Source organism: Ranitomeya imitator, chromosome 2 (assembly GCF_032444005.1).
Source record: "Ranitomeya imitator isolate aRanImi1 chromosome 2, aRanImi1.pri, whole genome shotgun sequence".
Taxonomy (NCBI): domain Eukaryota; kingdom Metazoa; phylum Chordata; class Amphibia; order Anura; family Dendrobatidae; genus Ranitomeya; species Ranitomeya imitator.
The window spans coordinates 852,165,257-852,174,139 of NC_091283.1; positions in this window are offsets into that span (position 1 = coordinate 852,165,257).

Sequence of the window (8,883 nt, forward strand, 5' to 3'; positions counted from 1 at the left end):
CAATTCAGTATCACAATGGACATAGCGGTCAGAGCACAAACAGTGATCTGACAATAACCCAAAATAATAGAATGAGCTCTGAGACGTGGGAACTCTGCAGACCGCAATCCCTAATCCTCTCCAAACAACACTAGAGGCAGCCGTGGATTGCGCCTAACTCTGCCTATGCAACTCGGCACAGCCTGAGAAACTAACTAGCCTGAAGATAGAAAAATAAGCCTACCTTGCCTCAGAGAAATACCCCAAAGGAAAAGGCAGCCCCCCACATATAATGACTGTGAGTTAAGATGAAAAGACAAACGTAGGGATGAAATAGATTCAGCAAAGTGAGGCCCGACTTTCTTAACAGAGCGAGGATAGGAAAGATAACTTTGCGGTCTACACAAAACCCTAAAGAAAACCACGCAAAGGGGGCAAAAAGACCCTCCGTACCGAACTAACGGCACGGAGGTACACCCTTTGCGTCCCAGAGCTTCCAGCAAAACAAATAGACAAGCTGGACAGAAAAAATAGCAAACAAATAGCAAAGAAGAACTTAGCTATGCAGAGCAGCAGGCCACAGGAATGATCCAGGGAAAAACAAGTCCAACACTGGAACATTGACAGGAAGCTTGGATCAAAGCATTAGGTGGAGTTAAGTAGAGAAGCACCTAACGACCTCACCAGATCACCTGAGGGAGGAAACTCAGAAGCCGCAGTACCACTTTCCTCCACAAACGGAAGCTCCCAGAGAGAATCAACCGAAGTACCACTTGTGACCACAGGAGTGAACTCTGCCACGGAATTCACAACAGTACCCCCCCTTGAGGAGGGGTCACCGAACCCTCACCAGAGCCCCCAGGCCGACCAGGATGAGCCACATGAAAGGCACGAACAAGATCGGGAGCATGGACATCAGAGGCAAAAACCCAGGAATTATCTTCCTGAGCATAACCCTTCCATTTAACCAGATACTGGAGTTTCCGTCTTGAAACACGAGAATCCAAAATCTTCTCCACAATATACTCCAATTCCCCTTCCACCAAAACCGGGGCAGGAGGGTCAACAGATGGAACCACAGGTGCCACGTATCTCCGCAACAATGACCTATGGAATACGTTATGTATGGAAAAAGAATCTGGGAGGGTCAGACGAAAAGACACAGGATTAAGAACTTCAGAAATCCTATATGGACCAATGAAACGAGGTTTAAACTTAGGAGAGGAAACCTTCATAGGAATATGACGAGAAGATAACCAAACCAGATCCCCAACACGAAGTCGGGGACCCACACGGCGTCTGCGATTAGCGAAACGTTGAGCCTTCTCCTGGGACAAGGTCAAATTGTCCACTACATGAGTCCAAATCTGCTGCAACCTGTCCACCACAGTATCCACACCAGGACAGTCCGAAGACTCAACCTGTCCTGAAGAGAAACGAGGATGGAACCCAGAATTGCAGAAAAACGGTGAAACCAAGGTAGCCGACCTGGCCCGATTATTAAGGGCGAACTCAGCCAAAGGCAAAAAGGACACCCAGTCATCCTGATCGGCAGAAACAAAGCATCTCAGATAGGTTTCCAAGGTCTGATTGGTTCGTTCGGTCTGGCCATTAGTCTGAGGATGGAAAGCCGAGGAAAAAGACAAGTCAATGCCCATCCTACCACAAAAGGCTCGCCAAAACCTCGAAACAAACTGGGAACCTCTGTCAGAAACGATATTCTCTGGAATGCCATGCAAACGAACCACATGCTGGAAGAACAATGGCACCAAATCAGAGGAGGAAGGCAATTTAGACAAGGGTACCAGATGGACCATCTTAGAAAAGCGATCACAGACCACCCAGATGACTGACATCCTTTGAGAAACGGGAAGATCTGAAATAAAATCCATAGAGATATGTGTCCAAGGCCTCTTCGGGACCGGCAAGGGCAAAAGCAACCCACTGGCACGAGAACAGCAGGGCTTAGCCCGAGCACAAATCCCACAGGACTGCACAAAAGTACGCACATCCCGCGACAGAGATGGCCACCAAAAGGATCTAGCCACTAACTCTCTAGTACCAAAGATTCCAGGATGACCAGCCAACACCGAACAATGAACCTCAGAGATAACTTTATTCGTCCACCTATCAGGGACAAACAGTTTCTCCGCTGGGCAACGATCAGGTTTATTAGCCTGAAATTTTTGCAGCACCCGCCGCAAATCAGGGGAGATGGCAGACACAATTACTCCTTCCTTGAGGATACCCGCCGGCTCAGATAAACCCGGAGAGTCAGGCACAAAACTCCTAGACAGAGCATCCGCCTTCACATTTTTAGAGCCCGGAAGGTACGAAATCACAAAGTCAAAATGGGCAAAAAACAGCGACCAACGAGCCTGTCTAGGATTCAAACGCTTAGCAGACTCGAGATAAATCAAGTTCTTATGATCAGTCAATACCACCACGCGATGCTTAGCTCCTTCAAGCCAATGACGCCACTCCTCGAATGCCCACTTCATGGCCAGCAACTCTCGGTTGCCCACATCATAATTTCGCTCAGCAGGCGAAAACTTCCTGGAAAAAAAAAGCGCATGGTTTCATCACTGAGCAATCAGAACTTCTCTGCGACAAAACAGCCCCTGCTCCAATCTCAGAAGCATCAACCTCGACCTGGAACGGAAGAGAAACATCTGGTTGACACAACACAGGGGCAGAAGAAAAACGACGCTTCAACTCTTGAAAAGCTTCCACAGCAGCAGAAGACCAATTGACCAAATCAGCACCCTTCTTGGTCAAATCGGTCAATGGTTTGGCAATACTAGAAAAATTGCAGATGAAGCGACGATAAAAATTAGCAAAGCCCAGGAACTTTTGCAGACTTTTCAGAGATGTCGGCTGAGTCCAATCATGGATGGCTTGGACCTTAACAGGATCCATCTCGATAGTAGAAGGGGAAAAGATGAACCCCAAAAATGAAACCTTCTGCACACCAAAGAGACACTTTGATCCCTTCACAAACAAAGAATTAGCACGCAGGACCTGGAAAACTGTTCTGACCTGCTTCACATGAGACTCCCAATCATCCGAGAAGATCAAAATGTCATCTAAGTACACAATCAGGAATTTATCCAGGTACTCTCGGAAGATGTCATGCATAAAGGACTGAAACACTGATGGAGCATTGGCAAGTCCGAATGGCATCACTAGATACTCAAAATGACCCTCGGGCGTATTAAATGCAGTTTTCCATTCATCGCCTCGCCTGATTCTCACCAGATTATACGCACCACGAAGATCTATCTTAGTGAACCAACTAGCCCCCTTAATCCGAGCAAACAAATCAGATAACAATGGCAAGGGGTACTGAAATTTAACAGTGATCTTATTAAGAAGGCGGTAATCTATACAAGGTCTCAGCGAACCATCCTTCTTGGCTACAAAAAAGAACCCTGCTCCTAATGGTGACGATGACGGGCGAATATGCCCCTTCTCCAGGGATTCCTTCACATAACTGCGCATAGCGGTGTGCTCAGGCACGGATAAATTAAACAGTCGACCTTTTGGGAATTTACTACCAGGAATCAAATTGATAGCACAATCACAATCCCTATGCAGAGGTAGGGCATCGGACTTGGGCTCATCAAATACATCCCGGTAATCAGACAAGAACTCTGGAACCTCAGAAGGGGTGGATGACGAAATTGACAGAAATGGAACATCACCATGTACCCCCTGACAACCCCAGCTGGACACCGACATGGATTTCCAATCCAATACTGGATTATGGGCTTGTAGCCATGGCAACCCCAACACGACCACATCATGCAGATTATGCAACACCAGGAAGCGAATAACCTCCTGATGTGCAGGAGCCATGCACATGGTCAGCTGGGTCCAGTATTGAGGCTTATTCTTGGCCAAAGGCGTAGCATCAATTCCTCCCAATGGAATAGGACACTGCAAGGGCTCCAAGAAAAACCCACAACGCTTAGCATATTCCAAGTCCATCAAATTCAGGGCAGCGCCTGAATCCACAAATGCCATGACAGAATATGATGACAAAGAGCAGATCAAGGTAATGGACAGAAGAAATTTTGACTGTACTGTACCAATGGTGGCAGACCTAGCGAACCGCTTAGTGCGCTTAGGACAATCAGAGATAGCATGAGTGGAATCACCACAATAGAAGCACAGACCATTCAGACGTCTGTGTTCTTGCCGTTCAACTCTGGTCAAAGTCCTATCGCACTGCATAGGCTCAGGTTTAATCTCAGGTAATACCGCCAAATGGTGCACAGATTTACGCTCACGCAAGCGTCGACCGATCTGAATGGTCAAAGACATAGACTCATTCAAACCAGCAGGCATAGGAAATCCCACCATGACATCCTTAAGGGCTTCAGAGAGACCTTTTCTGAAAATAGCTGCCAGCGCAGATTCATTCCATTGAGTGAGTACGGACCACTTTCTAAATTTCTGGCAATATACCTCTATCTCATCCTGAGCCTGACACAGAGCCAGCAAATTTTTTTCTGCCTGATCTACTGAATTAGGCTCATCGTACAGCAATCCAAGCGCCAGGAAAAACGCATCGATATTACTTAATGCAGGATCTCCTGACGCAAGAGAAAATGCCCAGTCCTGAGGGTCGCCACGCAAAAAAGAAATAACGATCCTAACTTGTTGAACTGGGTCACCAGAGGAGCGAGGTTTCAAAGCCAGAAACAGTTTACAATTATTTTTGAAACTCAGAAATTTAGTTCTTTCTCCAAAAAACAAATCTGGAATAGGAATTCTCGGTTCTAACAAAGAATTCTGAACCACAAAATCTTGAATATTTTGAACTCTTGCTGTGAGCTGATCCACACATGAAGACAGACCTTTAATGTCCATTGCTACACCTGTGTCCTGAACCACCCAAATGTCTAGGGAAAAAAAAGACAAAACACAGTGCAAAGAAAAAAAAATGGTCTCAGAACTTCTTTTTTCCCTCTATTGAGAATCATTAGTACTTTTGGCTTCCTGTACTGTTATGATAGGCAATTCAGTATCACAATGGACATAGCGGTCAGAGCACATACAGTGACCTGGCAATAACCCAAAATCATAGAACGAGCTCTGAGATGTGGGAACTCTGCAGACCGCAATCCCTAATCCTCTCCAAACAACACTAGAGGCAGCCGTGGATTGCGCCTAACTCTGCCTATGCAACTCGGCACAGCCTGAGAAACTAACTAGCCTGAAGATAGAAAAATAAGCCTACCTTGCCTCAGAGAAATACCCCAAAGGAAAAGGCAGCCCCCCACATATAATGACTGTGAGTTAAGATGAAAAGACAAACGTAGGGATGAAATAGATTCAGCAAAGTGAGGTCCGACTTTCTTAACAGAGCGAGGATAGGAAAGATAACTTTGCGGTCTACACAAAACCCTAAAGAAAACCACGCAAAGGGGGCAAAAAGACCCTCCGTACCGAACTAACGGCACGGAGGTACACCCTTTGCGTCCCAGAGCTTCCAGCAAAACAAATAGACAAGCTGGACAGAAAAAATAGCAAACAAATAGCAAAGAAGAACTTAGCTATGCAGAGCAGCAGGCCACAGGAATGATCCAGGGAAAAACAAGTCCAACACTGGAACATTGACAGGAAGCATGGATCAAAGCATTAGGTGGAGTTAAGTAGAGAAGCACCTAACGACCTCACCAGATCACCTGAGGTAGGAAACTCAGAAGCCGCAGTACCACTTTCCTCCACAAACGGAAGCTCCCAGAGAGAATCAGCCGAAGTACCACTTGTGACCACAGGAGTGAACTCTGCCACAGAATTCACAACAACTACCCAGTCGACACTTCTTTGCGAGAAAAGCCATCCCAGCCCTCCACCAGCATGTCAAAGAGCGCATTGTGATGCTATATAGTGATGCTATATAGTGATGCTATATAGTGATGGTATATAAGGGCGGTATATATTTCGGTATATAGTGATGGTATACAAGGGCGGTATATATTTCAGTATATAGTGATGCTATATAGTGATGGTATATAAGGGCGGTATATATTTCGGTATATAGTGATGATATATAAGGGCGGTATATATTTCAGTATATAGTGATGCTATATAGTGATGGTATATAAGGGCGGTATATATTTCGGTATATAGTGATGGTATATAAAGGCGGTATATATTTCAGTATATAGTGATGCTATATAGTGATGGTATATAAGGGCGGTATATATTTCAGTATATAGTGATGCTATATAGTGATGGTATATAAGGGCGGTATATATTTCAGTATATAGTGATGCTATATAGTGATGGTATATAAGGGCGGTATATATTTCGGTATATAGTGATGGTATATAGTGATGGTATATAGTGATGGTATATATTGATGGTATATATAGTGATGGTATATATAGTGATGGTATATAGTGATGGTATATAGTGATGGTATATAGTGATGGTATATATTTCGGTATATAGTGATGGTATATAGTGATGGTATATATAGTGATGGTATATATAGTGATGGTATATAGTGATGGTATATATTTCGGTATATATAGATGGTATATAGTGATGGTATATATTGATGGTATATAGTGATGGTATATAGTGATGGTATATAGTGATGGTATATATTTCGGTATATAGTGATGGTATATAGTGATGGTATATAGTGATGGTATATATTTCGGTATATATAGATGGTATATAGTGATGGTATATATTTCGGTATATAGTGATGGTATATATAGTGATGGTATATATAGTGATGGTATATAGTGATGGTATATAGTGATGGTATATAGTGATGGTATATAGTGATGGTATATATAGATGGTATATAGTGATGGTATATATTGATGGTATATAGTGATGGTATATAGTGATGGTATATAGTGATGGTATATATTTCGGTATATAGTGATGGTATATAGTGATGGTATATATTTCGGTATATATAGATGGTATATAGTGATGGTATATAGTGATGGTATATATTTCGGTATATAGTGATGGTATATATAGTGATGGTATATATAGTGATGGTATATAGTGATGGTATATATTGGTGGTATATAGTGATGGTATATAGTGATGGTATATAGTGATGGTATATATTGATGGTATATATTGATGGTATATAGTGATGGTATATAGTGATGGTATATAGTGATGGTATATAGTGATGGTATATATAGTGATGGTATATATAGTGATGGTATATAGTGATGGTATATAGTGATGGTATATAGTGATGGTATATATTGATGGTATATAGTGATGGTATATATTGATGGTATATATTGATGGTATATAGTGATGGTATATATAGTGATGGTATATAGTGATGGTATATAGTGATGGTATATAGTGATGGTATATATAGATGGTATATAGTGATGGTATATATTGATGGTATATAGTGATGGTATATATAGTGATGGTATATATAGTGATGGTATATATAGTGATGGTATATAGTGATGGTATATATAGTGATGGTATATAGTGATGGTATATATTGATGGTATATAGTGATGGTATATATAGTGATGGTATATAGTGATGGTATATATTGATGGTATATAGTGATGGTATATATAGTGATGGTATATAGTGATGGTATATAGTGATGGTATATATTGATGGTATATATTGATGGTATATAGTGATGGTATATAGTGATGGTATATAGTGATGGTATATATAGATGGTATATATTGATGGTATATAGTGATGGTATATATAGTGATGGTATATAGTGATGGTATATAGTGATGGTATATAGTGATGGTATATAGTGATGGTATATAAGGGCGGTATATATAGATGGTATATAGTGATGGTATATAGTGATGGTATATATTTCATATATAGTGATGGTATATAGTGATGGTATATAGTGATGGTATATATTTCATATATAGTGATGGTATATAGTGATGGTATATAGTGATGGTATATATAGATGGTATATAGTGATGGTATATATTTTGGTATATATTGATGGTATATAAGGGCGGTATATATAGATGGTATATAGATGGTATATAGTGATGGTATATAAGGGCGGTATATAGTGATGGTATATAAGGGCGGCATGTTGCTTTTTGAGTCTTTCCTGCACATATTGTCTCGGATCGATGCTTCGTGGCTGTTTCCTTGCTCGGATTTGATTTCTGTCTGGATATTGTCTTCTTCTTCATCATCCTATATGTTCGGAGACCACCAGTTGAGGTCCACTCGCTCCACCCCACTTCTTGTTCTGCTTCTCAGTCCTCTCGGAGGCACAATCCCTCTGACCCTACACTGAACACTGGTGGGATCCTGAGGCTCGTCTTGTTTTTGCAGTAATGAAGCCCCCATAACCTGCAGAGGATGGTCTCTGCCCCCCAGCTCAGACATGGCCTCCTCCCTCTCACACACCTGCTGCTGAGTGCAGACACCTGCGACCTTGGCTTGTGTAGCAGCACGTGCCCTGTGTGGCCTCCGGTGGCCTTGTACCAGGGACCGAGGTCTCCTCTGACCACCCATCCTCCTGATTTCATTTCTTCACGTTCTTGGCTTTCACCAGCTGCAATTCCTCAGCTTTCCTTTGTTGTCTGGAGTTTATTCGCTCTCCAAACACCTGGAGGTCCAGCTTAAATCCATCGCCTCCGTTATCGATGTGCAGTGTTCCTTCACCGGCTTGCATCAGCTTCTACTGACCAAGCAACATTCATCATCATGGCTGCACTGTTCTTACACCTCTGCTGCAGCAAGAGCATGTGCCATATGTGCCATGTGGCCAGCCACGTCCATCTCCTGCATGGTTGTACCCACCCAGGGTCGGTTTTAGACAAATTGGGGCCCTAGGCAAAATTCAAAGTGGGGGCTCATGGAGTCCATATAAACATATACATGTTACACCGATAT